This window comes from Canis aureus, chromosome 35, assembly GCF_053574225.1.
Source record: "Canis aureus isolate CA01 chromosome 35, VMU_Caureus_v.1.0, whole genome shotgun sequence".
In the NCBI taxonomy this organism is placed as follows: domain Eukaryota; kingdom Metazoa; phylum Chordata; class Mammalia; order Carnivora; family Canidae; genus Canis; species Canis aureus.
In genome coordinates this window covers 23,936,236-23,950,599 of record NC_135645.1, presented here as the reverse complement: position 1 = coordinate 23,950,599, position 14,364 = coordinate 23,936,236, and the positions used below count along the sequence as shown (strand labels likewise).

The window sequence follows — 14,364 nt, the reverse complement described above, 5'->3', positions numbered from 1 at the left end:
TCCCAGGGCAAATTGGAAGTGAAGGTTAGTTGCTAGAGGTATTGTTACTAGAAGGCATGCTACCTACTTGGCTACTCGATTTTCCAGCACATACACCCAAACAGCTAAAACACGGGTAATTTTGAGATCCAAAAATCCAAACTAAGTAACATAGATCAAATAAAGCTATCTAAATTAAATAATATAGACTAAAGCAGTCTAGAACACAAAAGTAAAATCTTAGGGCTTAGTATTTGGTAGTTTATTATTGAGCAGGTGGATGGGATTGAAGGCTCTTTTATTTATCCACAAGAGTCAGAACCTTCCTTTTATACAGTTTGTGAATGTTCAAAGGATCTGAAATTTCTTATTAGTAAATTTAACTACTGTACTTTGAAACCCCCCAGCCTCATCAATGCTGCCCTCCAGCTGTATCCCCACAAGATTTAGTAATTTATATACAGAGCTGGAAACAAAGGGACATGGATGTGGGGGGGTCATTTTAGGGAGAATAGGGAACTCTGAAAGAGTTGATGGTTGGAGGAGAAAGATCTTTAGGTCTATTTGGGTCCTGCAGGGTCAGTGAGAAAACTACATGGAGATGACCCACAGGAGGTTGAATAATCAAGGGTGATGCTCAGAAATAGAACACAGATCCATCTGGATGTCATCAGTTTCTAAATAATCACTGGATGAACTTTCCCAGAGAGATTGTGCAGCGTGACAAGAGAAAACTTAAAAAAAAAAAAAAAAAAAAAAAAAAAAGCCTTGAAAATTTAATTAACTATGTAGGCAACAGCGGCAGATTACCACACCAACCAGAAGTCTTGAGCAAGCAGTGAGTAAACAACATTGTCTTTTGTCTTTGGGACCAGAAGGAGCAGACTTCAAAAGCCAACTCTGCAACTTAATCATCAATGGGCCTCTGGTGAGTCCCTGAACATATTCAACCCTGAATTTCTTGATTTGTAAGTTATGAATACTAGATAACGATGTCCACTTTGATGGGTTGTTTACAAAGATTAGTGTAAATGGCACGGTCTTAAAGCAGGCACATAGTAATTGCTCAATAATTGGTTACTTAGTAAAACCCATTCATAACCTTTTAGCCACAATACAGAAATCCAAAATGGCTTTGTAAGATTTTGTATAAATTCATATTAAACTAATTTGGTAATAAAACCCAATCTGAACCATAATGAGGCCACTAAATCTTTCTCAACTCCCACTGAATAGTGTAACTATTTTGTGTAACTATTCACATGTTTAATTGTAGGAATATTAATTAACATAATTAATATTAATATTAATTAACATATTAATAATTGATTATAATTAATATTAATTAACACATTAATATGTTTAATTAAGGCCCCACCGAAGAGGCGCCTTAATATCTAGTCTAGGCAACCTAGTACATTTCTAAAATTCAAAGATTTTCTGAATTCTAAAACATGTCTGACCCCAAGGACTTTAGATACAAGATTGTAGATCTCAATTATTTTCTTCCTTTATCCCACAGAGATTTAATAATTTTAAAATAGTTTGCCCATCGGAAAGATTGCATTTATTACTTTAGTAATCCACATTCAATTTCTTATGAAGACTTATATTGCATTAATACCAGTCAACACCTCTGAACAGTATGGCTTCCAAAGTTATCACATTAAAATGTACTATTCCAGTTAAAATTATCCTGGACTTACTCAAAATAGCTACATAAATGAATTCCAATAGGCCTTTGCAAAAATAGAGAAATACAGATAGCCTCTTCTTGGATACCAGGTTGTAGGAAGCACTCTCTTACCTCAGCAGCCCATACTACTATTTCCAGGTATGTACATAGATCTTTGTACTTCAAGAATTTGATGAGATTTCTATAAAGTTCTAGATTATCAAATTGCTATTCCCACATTTGTGGCAGCATTGAAGCCCAGAGATACTGGGGGGCTTATCCAAGTCCAAGGAAGATTCATCTAGTGTAATTCTCTCATAGCATAAACAATGCATTTGAGGGCACCCAGTCTTCTTGTCACTCTGCAAGTTAAGTGCAAGGTCAAAACTGGATCTCAGTTTCTCACCAAGCTGCACTTCCCGCTCTGTTTTTATAGAGAACATCATCATTTCCCAGTGGAGTAAAGGAGTGGCTAACCCCCAGACAGTAATGCTCAAACTGTTGCTCACCAGTGATGTTTTGTCCTACCTTCACTAGATTTTGAGGAGGGGATTTATACTTCAGCTATAACATAGCTTTTGTCCAAGCCAATTTTCCCATCTTAGTTATGTACCTAGATTAACCCTAGAATAACTCTATCCTGCTCAGTGGAATGGAACAAATTTAGGTCAAGGGCATAATCCACTACCTTAGATGGTTATTAGGTCCCACAGTAAATCAAAACACAGCTGGCCTGTTTCCAACCCCTTGTTAGGAAGCAGAGAATAAGGAATCTTGATGTACTTAGGTTGTGCTCATATTTGACTAAGCATCATCAAATTAGACCTTTGCTCATAGACTTTGGCCTAATGTACCACATTACTCTTCCACTTGGAAAGTGGAAAGGATGGCTGTACCGAGTGAGGAAAAGGAAGGCTGTAAACAGAATTACTGACCAGCAAAGGTGGAAGTGTTCTCATTTCCTCTGCATGGGAATTTTCATGACTCCAGTCTTTCTCCCTTTGGCTAATAATTTATGTCAGTAAATACATCAATATCCTGTAACTTTTTGAATGAGTTGGCATTTAGCTGACCTATTTTCTCCAAAATTCCTAAATCATACTCCCCTCTGGAGCTAAACTTTTAAAATTTCTGAGAAAGAGAGATGCACGCAGACAAATCTTAACTCAAAGCAGGATCACAAACTTAATTATTTTGAGACTCTCATCCCAGTTCCTTATTTGAAGCTAGAAATTCAAGCCCTTTCATTATCCTGGCACACATTACTTCCTTTGTTACTTCTCAACATATCTTATTTCTTTTGGGCCAGTATAATCTTCTCACATCCTGCAATGCACTTTCACCTATGCTTATATTGTCACTCAGGATGGATTCCCTCTATCTTTGGTTTGTCTTCTCTACACCACTTCAGCCACTCAGTTATTACACCATTGGTCTTCAGTGCTCAGCAAAAAGTTCAAGCAATTTTTGCTCTTTCATCTGATTAAGTTTGTCAATCATTTGTTCAAATGAATGTTTGGACTAGTATTCAATTTTATACTACTGGACAATTTCCCCCAATATTGTAGGGTATATCTCTATGCATCTTATAAGAATTTTTAATTTTTGATAAGTTAGTTATTCTTCATTCTGAGTAATTCTAGTTTAATGGTTTGGAACACTAGTCATGTGATGGCAGTGACCTTTCAATGTTAATGTGAAAGCCTCCGGTGAATGATATAAGGTAGAATTAATAGAAAGACAATATAACATGATATGAGCTTAGCTAGGAAAACATTTATAAGTAAAATGGCAGATATGTTACCCAGAATAGCCCAGAAGTACAGAGTAATTAGAGTATTGGAAAAGCGTTTTATTGTATATCTCGTATGAGAAATAAAGTCTATGCCAATCAATTGTGAGACAAAGAATGTAAATATTCCAGGAAAACACCACCATTATGGCTGAGAAGAAGATTGCACATTGGTAAAGTAGAACCCTGGACCTAGGACAGTTGTTTCTAATCCTCTTTTTGTAATATCCTAGCGTATCTCTAAATAGTTCAAAAGGGTGTCCTAAAATACTAACAGAAAAAAATCTTTCAGAATCAAATTAGAATTAATTCTCTTTTAATTTTTAAAAGTAAATACATGACCTGTGGCATTAAAATCAGTGAAAAACCTTTCTAAGGTTTTTATACTTTCCAAAATATTTCAGAATGTGGCCTAAAGTTTGGTATGTAGTTGGTCAAGTTGATAAAATCGCTTCAAGAGAAAACTGATACTAAAGCTCTTTTTTTAAAAGTAAAAAGTATCTATTTGTGTAGCAGCAATCATTGGTTTATGTGCTCTCAGTACAAAACACTAAAGAAGACATCAGAAATACTCTAAATAGCAAATTTAGGAATAAACCAGATCAGCATTAATTTACGAGATATTAAGTAAAATAATAGCTATAATACTGATGTCAATAAAATAATGACTCAATTCTTTCAGGACTAAAAGAATAAACCTTATTATTATTATCCGTAATGTTTCCCTTTTTAAACACCCATTCCATTTATACCGCCATCCCCTAAACTTAGTCACTTTTTTCATACAAAGTCAAATTTTCTAAGATATCAAAGTAATTAATTCCCATCAGTTCAGATATGACAGCATAGATTTTAAAAACTGATAAAGCATAGATTTAAAAAAACTGGTAAAAAAATAATTTAAAATTTGATCTAATTCATTTTTTAAGTTTTTATTTAAATTCAAGTTAGTTAACATATAGTATAATATTGGTTTCAGGAGAATTTAATGCTCCAACACTTACCTTTAACATCCAGTGCTCATCACAGTAAGTGCTCTCCTTAATGCCCATCACCCACTTAGCTCATCCCCCCACCCACTTCCTCCTCAGAAACCCTCAGTTTGTTCTCTGTAGTCAAGAGTCTCTTATGGTTTGCCTCTCTCTCTGTTTTTATCTCATTTTATTTTTCTTTCCTTTCCCCTATGCTCATCTGTTCTGTTTCTTAAATTCTACATGAGTGAAGTTATATGGCATTTGTCTTTCTCTGACTTATTTCACTTAGCATAATATACTCTAGTTCCATCCATGTCACTGCAAATGGCAATTCTTTTTGATGGCTGAGTAGTATTCCATTATATATAAATACTACGTCTTCTTTATCATTCATCAGTTGATGGATACTAGGGCTCTTTCCATAGTTTGGCTAATGTTGATAATGCTTCTATAAACTTCAGGGTACACCTACCCCTTCAAATCTGCATTTTTGTATCCTTTGGGTAAATACCTAGTAGTACAATTGCTGAGTTGTAGGGTAGTTCTATTTTTAACTTTTTGAGGAATTTTTGTACTGTTTTCCAGAGTGGCTCCACCAGTTTGCATTCCCAACAGTACATGAAGGTTCCCCTTTCTCCGCATTGGATCAAGTTTTTTTAAAGTTTTGAACTTGAAAAGAACAAGAGAGATAAAAGCCAAACTACAGATTGGGAGAAAGTATTCCCAACACATATATCTATTTAAAAACTTGTATTCAGAATGTTTAAAAGAATTCTTTCTACTAAATAAGGAGATAAAATATTTTTTAAAAAAGGGAAAAATATTTAAAAAGATTCCTCACTAAAAAAGATATGTGATAACCATAAGCACATGCTCAACAGCAGTATCATCAGATGTTCTCCATAAGGGGTCAAATATTAAATATTTTAGGCTTTGTAGACCAGATGTTCTCCACCACAACTATTCAACTCTGCCATTGGAGCACAAAAGTAGCTACAAACATTATATAAGCCAAGGGACATGTCTGTGTTTCAGTAAAACTATATAGTTGACCTTTGAACAATATGGGGGTTAGAGGTATTGACCCACTACACAGTAAAAAATATGCATATAACTTTTGACTCCCTAAAACTTAACCACTAAAAGCCTACTGCTGACTGGAAGCTTTACTGATAACATAAGTAGTCAACTAACTCATATTTTGTTTTCTATATTTATATTCTTACAGTATATTCTGTATTTGTATTCTTACAGTAAAGTTAGCCAGAGAAAAGAAAACATTAAGATTATAAGGAAGAGAAGATACATTCACATATAAGATACATTTACTGTATTTATCAAAAGGATCTGTTTATAAGTGGACCAGTGCGGTTCAAACCCATATTGCTCAAAGGTCGACTTTACTTGTAAAAATTGTCAGTTGGCTGGATTTGTTCACCAGTTCTAGTTTACCATCTCCTGGTCAACATAATTAGTCTTTAGGGAAAGGCAAGTTAAAAATCACAGATACTACACACTCAAAAATGGATAAAATTAAGATAGTCAATAACAACCGTTAGGCAGTATTTAGAAAAACTGGAGCCCTCGTACATTTTGAATGTGAATGTTAAGTGGTATAACCACTTGTGAAAACTGTTGGACAACTACCAAATAACCTATTAATTTTATTCATAGTTTTTTTTTCTTTCTTTTTTTTTTTTTTAGCAAAAAAAGGAAAAATAACACTATACTAAGACTTGTATGCAGATAATTCAAAGCAACACCAAACTGGAAACAGCCCGAATGGCCATCAATGGTCAAATGGATAAACACATTACGGTTTATTCATACAATGGGATAGGACTCAGCAATAAAACAAAACAAATTACTTATGTAATTCAACATGGTTGAAACTCTCGTCTGGCAAGATATCATGCCTCTGTAGCATGAGCATGACTTTCTTCATCTGAGTAGTAGGCCTTTCTCAGAGATGGAAGACATTCCTCTAAAGGAAGATCATTCAATTGTCTTGCCATTACAGCACTTTGCAAGAGTTTTAATAGTGCCTAAGATTATTACACATTCAACCGATGGTTCATATATAAAATCAGCAAGTCCTTTTTAGACATTATCTTCCCAGAACTGACAGTTCAAAGTTTCAAATGTATTCTATATTCTTCTTACACAATACACTGCAAGTAGAAAACATTCCAATGCTTTTATGATCACATCTTCAGTTTACATATTAAACAGGGCAATTACTGTCTGACAACACGTTCAAAAGCTTCCAAAAACCATATTTGATGGCAGAGATTATATGTAATTGAACTGTAATGCTAAGTTATACAAACCATAATTTTAACATGGGACTTGGCAATAATTTAACATTTGCTTTAATTCCTAGAGAGCCCAAAAGAGATCCTATAATAGGCAAGGTACTCAAATGACTCCCTGTCCTGGTATCATGATCCAAGAAAATATGTTAGAAGGGAAAAAAAAAAAACCCATATGGAGTTTCATTGATTTTCCTGTGGCAGCCACACTGTGAAGGGAGTGGCCAAAGTCAATTGTACAATAATCTTCAATTGTTTCTGATCCTTAAATAGAAATGTGTTGTCTGTTGTCTATAGCATGGCTTTTCTTACCAAAAACAACAAACTGAAAGCCAGTGATATGAGTGGAAACTTTCCATAGCCGAAAAAGCTTGACAGTTTTAGTTAAATATTTTAAGGAAAATAAAGATTGTTTCCATCAACTAAATACAATTAGACATTATAAAAACTACTTCCAGCAGTGCTATAATAGCAAGATGCTTGTAGAATATTCCAGTAGAAGAGAATCTGTGCAAGGTGGTTATGAAGATAAAGGAAGGCATCGCCCATTCTGCAGTGACATGATGGCATGCCAGACAAGACAGGTAGAGGGAATGAAATGGCTTTGTGGTGGTGGTGGATAAGCAGAATTATAATTAAAAGCACTCACAAAGTACTTACTAGACAAATCCTTTTAAGATTTCAATTTATTGTATTCCATCTATCATCAATCCCATATATCTCATGGTATCCTGAATCTCTGGCTTCCAGAATGGAATTCCTTCTCAAAAACCCACAGATTCTCTATCACTCTCTTCCCAACTCTTTGGGAATGAAGTTTTACCAAGGCTCAGTGGATAATTAACGAGAGCTTGCAAAGAGCTAGTGTGCAATCAACGTATAGCACCTTTACAACATGTCTTCCAGAAACAGGGAGGCCACTGACAGTTGTGTTGTGCATTGCAAATCTCTAAATGGCATTATTCAAACCAACTTTTATTTATGGCCCTATACATTTATGTATAGGCCCTATACATTACCCACACTCACAAAGACCATGCAGAAATAGTTGCTGCTTACAAAAATGGGTGATTTGATAAGGGTAACTAACTTGAAAGCCTCTAAACTCTTCCCATAGGCCTCAAGCTGCTCCTTCCCACTCTTCCTACTTCATGCTTTTGATTTCTATCAAAAGATAGAAGATTTTCTATCTTCCCTGCCTCTTGATTCTGCTGACACTGGTAATAAGGGATATGGGTGTTGGGATGCTTTGTGTAAGGAGGACAGGGGCTCAGCCACAAACATCTTGGACATTCTGCTCTCTAATATACAAATGAAATTACTTTGCTCAATATTCACAAGTCAGGTGATGAATCAGAAATCTAAATAAGAACAAATGAAGAGATCTAGGGCATTCAGGCAATCAATTAATAGCACCCAGATTTAGAGATGAACAGAAGGCATCCCTACTTGTGTTTCATTAACTCAAATCTAAATATGTAAGGGGAAAATCCTGATGAAAATAGTTTAGATAAGGTAAAGCAAAACTTTTAGAAATCTACAGAAAAAAAATGTCATTTTTTAAAAAGCACAGAAAAAAGCTGTGGTAAAGTCCCATGAGCTACATGAACAGCTGCCAGCCTGTGGGAATGGGAACTTTCAAAGAAACTCAGAACTTGACTTTACACATACATGATCAATGTGAACAGGAAGCTCAACCTACAACATTTCGTGATCTCTGCTCCAGTGCAAGCAGAACAGCCTGTTCTCTCTCCAATGCCTTGTGGGGAATTTGCTACTGGAAGACATGTTCCTGCATGCAACACATACTTTCAGAGTGCAGGAAATAAAAAGTTCCAGCTCACCTGAAGAGCTCCCTTGATAGAGCCACACCCAAACAATTCCCATTGAGCCTTAACTCCCAGGTGTCAACTAGTAAACTTTTTATTAGGTTATTATGGTCACCAAATACCTGGAGAATATTTGCTACTGAATTTAGAAAGAAATGGCATCTTGCTAGAAATCTGAGAGGGAAAATGTTTTCTTGTTTTCTTCCTTAATGGAGCACTTTATATCTGTTTGCCCAGCTGTTTGTATAAGTGAGTTCCATTTCAGCAAAAACAACCACAGTTTCCACCTTGGTCACAATTCCCAGTGCCCTGATTCCTCAGGCCAATACTTCACCGTCTGGTGACTTTGGATGACTGAATGAGACAGATTGAAACCTGCCAATGTTGACATTTCAGCACCACTTGGCAGGACTAAGAGTTTTACCAAAGGAGCAATATCCTTACCTACTTTGTAACCCAACCAACAGCCAAGCAGGGAAGTTACTTTTCATAGACTACCTTTAAGTCAACAGCCTTTCATTCTTAGGGCAAAATCTCATCCTGTTGTCACTTGCATACACACCCTCAATCTAATTCTCCTAAAATCACCCTTTAAAGTCTGAAGCATGTTGAAGGGGCCAACCACCTGCAACCAATAGCCACATATTTGCTATTTGGAAAGGGGGGCAGTGACATGGTTTACGACAAACAACATCTAAATAAATTCTGTATCTGCCACGGGAAATGTGTATATTCATGCATCTGCTTTTCATTTTATCTATTCACTCACTACTAGATACTAGGCATTAATGATACCAATTCAAATATGATCACATCACAAAGATTATGCTGTCTAGTAAATTAAACAAATGGGTAAGTCTATGATTTCAGTGCAGCAAATTTGTACAGTTAGTACAATGTGGCTACAACAGAGAAACTCTAAATCTGATGGAAGAGGGATAAAGGCTGTACAAAGAAAGTGTCCCCTTAGCTTTGCTAAACTAGTCACAAAAAATGTTTTTATTCCATGAAAATATGCCAAATGCAAGTAGGGAAGTAGATCTCAAAGTCTACTTTGTAATACTTTTCCTACCACTTTAGATAATTGATATATTCTTATTATTTTAAATATATATAAAATTAAAAAGAAATCAAACAGGCTAAGAGACTTAATAAAACTCATTTTTTTCTTCTTTTCCTGATTTTTCCACAAAAAGCCTGGAGTTGATCTGCTTACATATTCTTGCTATGTAAAGTAAGGAGTGATGGCAATTGGTGCTTCTGATGAAAGGTAGGATAGACTCCATGCCAGGATGCTTCAAAGAATTGGCCCTCCAAAACGGCATCAGCCTCACCTGGGAACTTGCTAGAAGTACAAATTCTCAGACTTCACTCTCTACATCTTGAATCAGAAACTTTGCTAAAATACAGATTGCTGCCTCCACCCCAAACAGTAATTCCAACGCATTACTCAGGTTTGAGAACTATGACCCTTTAAAATTCAGTGCATCAAAAAATATAATTCATGGGCCCAATTTCTTTTGAAAGAGATTTACAGATACAGTTTCAGAGAAAAAAAACCCTCAGCTATCACGCTGTTAAATTTCCCATCATGAGAATTTTACATATATTTTGATCTGTGAACAAACTGTGAATTAGAGTTTTCTAGAATCATAAATTCTGGAGACTCCTAATGTAAAATATTTAATAATATTTGGAAAGTTTCTCTGACTTCTAGCATCAGTTATAAGACTTTACCCAAATCTATTTAAAGACTTAGAACTACGATGAGCTAACATTTCATTATAAAAAATTTCAAACAGAAATGTTGCAAGAATTGTGCAGTGCACAGCCATAGAGCCACCACAGAGACAATAATGTAAATCTTACTGTATCTTTTTCATCATATTTATCTACCTCTTTACCCATCCATCAGCCCATCTTATTTGTAAATGGATTTCAAAATCTATTTCCATATTCTTCACTCCTCAACACTTCAGTGAGTATATCATTAACTAGAATTCAGTACATTTTTCTTTTGAGATAAAATTGTGTATAAGAAAATATCTAAACTTTAACTCCACAAGGCTGATTTTTCCAAATGCCATGTGTATGAAATCCAAACCTAGACAAGATTTACATTATCTTTACCTCATGTCCATTTCCACCCCATCCTCCCAGAAACAACTTCTGTTCTGATTTTTACTAAACCATAGATTATTTTTATCTGTTCTAGACCTCAGTGAAATTGAATCATATGATACGCACACTTATGTAAGGATTCTTGCACACCCATAATGTTTTGGAGATTTATCAGTTTTATTGGATGCATTAGTAGTTTTGCTCTTATTTTTACTGAGTGCTATTCAGATAATTATTAAAATCAACATTTTTACATATTCCTGTGTCTTCAGAGTATCAACCTCTCTTGATTTAGTATATTTTAAAATGTTGATTAAGTTGTAATAAAATTTTCTCTGAGAACAAAGGGAAAATATATTTTTTCTTTCCAGATATTTATTTACCTTCTACCACTTGCCAGGAAAATAAAACTATACACTCTGTCATTTATAATATATGTTTAACTTTTAAGACTCAGATCAATGATTAATAGTAAATGCAGACAAAACTATATAATGATTTCATCTTCACCAGAATGCTAAATACTGGTCACTGATACTCAAGATCTTGGATATCTTTCCCTTTTACTCCTAGCTAATGGAACACCAGGTGGGAGTAACAAGCCTCCTTTGACAATAAAGTGTAATATTGACTTTCCTGTGTCAGAGTGATTTTCACTGATACAAAAGTGTTAAGTTTAAACGTGTCATTTAAAAGTAGCTCATCCTAACAATCTCAAAACGGTCTGGTACCAAAAAACAGTCATTTAGATTATTCAATTTTCCAAAAGGACCAATGCTCTTTTTTTCCTGCTCTCAATAACTCCAATTTCAACATACATTAAATTCCACTAACCAAGTAGAAATCAAGTTTATCAAAGTGCTACTTTATAGGACAAAGAAGAAAATGCACAATTTCCACCAGCACTATAAGAAATCCTCCACATAGAAGATTCCATATTTACATTTGTAAAAACATTGTCCCAGAAATACCCTTGATAAAAATGAAAATTTGCCCTTATTATAAAAAACTGTCAAGCACTAACAAAACTTTCTTAAATAAATCTAGCTTTTACTCATTTATTTTTGCAGTCTGACAAATAAAAACAAGAGAGATAGCTAGAACAAATGGTTTCATTCGCCATCACTGTTTAGACATTTGAAATCTTCAAGAATTGTAGTTTGTTCGGTTAATAAATACCCAGTGCTGATGATATACAGCTGCTTATCTTGAGATTTCATGCATCAAAAGCCTTCCGTAAGCTAGATGAAAATGGCTAAACCATCATGACAGTTTGATCAGTGTCCTCAGAACAAGGCAGAGTAGGTCATGAGACTTACAAGGCTCTAGGAAGGGCCACTTGCTAAATGACCCCATATTAATTCTTCTCTTTTTAATATATCCTAGAAGAAACAGAGGGGTTCTGGCATCAACCTAGCCTTTCATTGTGTTTGACCTCAGTCACCTGTCCTTTCTGAGGCTCTTTTCTCCTCCGTAGAATGAATTGGAGAATCCCTAATCCATATTTAATCTCATATTCAAGGATAGCTCTATTACATCATCCAGACAGAATCATTATCTTCCTATTCAAATACAGGAAAAAAATTAGAAAATGAATTTGTTTATAGAAACACTATCTTAATAATTTCCAGATAATATTTTTTACAGAACTACCAAAATTTACCTCAAATATGAAAAATACTTTATAGACATGAGGAAAGAATGTATGTGACTGTCATTAACATTTTTTCAACAGCTTTTGTGAGTTATATAGAATCACACACCATAAAATTCACCTACTGTAGGTGAGTTTTTAAAATTCAGTAATTTTTGGCAAACTTTTTGAGTTTACTAAATCTACCACAATCCAGTTTGAGAACATTTCCATCACTCTAAAATATTCTCCTGTATCCATTTGTAGTCAACAGGCATATCCTTAGCTCCCACCTCAGCTCCAGGCAGCCATTGGTCTGCTTTCTGCTTTTCTGGTAATTTGATATAAATGGATTTATACAGCATGTGGTCTTTGTGTCTGGCTTCTTTCATGTGATATGATGTTTATGAGATTTATCCATCCATCCATGGCATATCATTTATTCATTCCTTTTGATTGCCTGATGGCATTTCATTTTGTGTATCACGTTTCGTTTATCTATTTCCTAAGCTGAGGAATAGTTGGATTGTTTCCACTTGGGGTTATTATGAATAATACTGCGATTATCAATAATCCTACAGTATTTGTGTGGACATATGTTTTCATTTTTCTTGGATAAATACCTAGGTGTAAAATGGCTGGGTGGTATGGTAACTATGTTTAAAATTTTAATATAAAAATGGAAAATAAATTCAGCAGTTTATGAATTTTCAAGATTATAACTATTACTCTTGCCTGAGGACAACATGAAGTTGTAAACATCCAGAAAATGAGCTATATTGCTTTATCACTAAATATGTTATATAATAAAATCAATAACTTTAATAAAGCTGAGATTTCTATCCTTAGTCATTAATGAAACAACACCACTTACCTTGTTACAATAACTATTTAAGATATAGCAACTCCATTTATCTCAAATGCATTTTGCTTTTTGCAAAATAATAAGACGGTCAATTGACATTCTTAGCAATGACTATGATACAGGATAAAATGAGTTGTCTTCTCAGTCCCTAGTCATTTACATTAAAAAATTTTTTTAACCCTATACCAAGTTGCAAATATTTGTTCACCAAAAAACCAGTTCTGGAGAAATTGACTTTATTATTATTTACACGTAAAATCAAAGTGAAATTAGATATAAACTCTGGCCTTGTGAACCAAGTGACAGCTATTTCTCTACATAATCAGAAGAACCCGGTAAACTATAGTGACTTGGATGTATCATTATTTTTATATTTGTCATTGTTTCTTTTTCAGTAAATTCAAATTCAAACAGAGTTAAAACATTTTGAATTTCTAAAATGTTTTCCAGTACTATTAAAATATGTCTCATTGTTAACCTTTCTGTTAGTTTGTGATTCATGTAGCATTTTCTAGGTGAGAAAAAGACAACATGGCTTGAAAATTCCAGTCTGACATTATTAAAATATCCCAGTCTGCATGGTAGATGTTACTCAAGTTTAAGTCTAGGCACTTAAAATAGAGTTTTATAATATTTATAAAATGTTAATAAAATCTAACCAAGTGAACTATTTGAGGATAAAATCTTCTTGACTTAAAATTATAGAAATAAAAAGAAAAGTCTTCCTCATAACTCTTTTTTTATGTGACTTTTTTTTTCTTTTCTTGTATTTAGAACTTCAGAGCTGTAATGAATTACTCCCACTCCATTCCAAATTCTAAATTGGGAGATGAAGAACTGAGATTGTCCTTTGAGTATTCCAAGTACTATGCACAGGAGATTATTCTCTAGACACTGAAAATGGGAATACGTCAATTCCCACTGGTCACACTATTCCCTAGTGTGGGACAAATACATTTGGTTGTAAGAGAGGTAGAGGAAAGAGGCCAGGAAACAGAATCAAGGACCAAAGTAAGTTGAAGTTGAGATAGTAAACTGTTAGGTAGCAGCAACTCTGAAGCTGAGAAAAAAGAAAAAAGTACCTGACAAGGCAGCTTATTGGTACCAGAAACAGACAAAAGGGATACTAGAATAAAAATCCAGCGTGGCAGTACAAAGATGCCTAGCCCTTCCAGAGGTCCACA

The 14,364-nt window shown here is 34.5% G+C and overlaps 1 protein-coding gene across 49 annotated transcripts in view; it reads right to left on the bottom strand.

Annotated features, from left to right (window-relative positions):
* The window catches only part of ABI3BP (ABI family member 3 binding protein), a 234,203-nt gene that overhangs the window by 174,364 nt on the left and 45,475 nt on the right, over positions 1-14,364 (bottom strand). The gene's annotated exons all lie outside the window — the stretch shown is intronic.